Here is a 409-nt window from a genome sequence, read left to right on the forward strand (position 1 = left end):
ATATATATATATATATATATATAAATTATATTTAAATGGCTCATTCATTGTTAATTTCTTGTGCATATCTTTTTCTAATGAGTTGTAGTGCACCTGAGTACTGTATACATTAAGTTAATCATCATCATTATTATCATTATTATTTCTTTTTAACTCAGGTTTTGTTGGAACTCCTGGAGTCTTGCATGCATAGCGGGCTTGCTGCTTGCAGCCTATGGTACGATGTTATCTGTTCTTTTCAACTATCTGGTACTATCCTACTTATTCTGGTCGTGCCAAGGAGATAAACCTTTTGTAACAGTTCTACTGGACACTCTGTTCTGATTTCCTTTATATTCCTCTTGATGCCTTCTGATACTGTCCCCAAAGACCTAAAAATAATTGACACTGTCTTCACCTTCTTCATTTG

This window comes from Octopus bimaculoides, chromosome 10 (genome assembly GCF_001194135.2).
Source record: "Octopus bimaculoides isolate UCB-OBI-ISO-001 chromosome 10, ASM119413v2, whole genome shotgun sequence".
In the NCBI taxonomy this organism is placed as follows: Eukaryota; Metazoa; Mollusca; class Cephalopoda; order Octopoda; family Octopodidae; genus Octopus; species Octopus bimaculoides.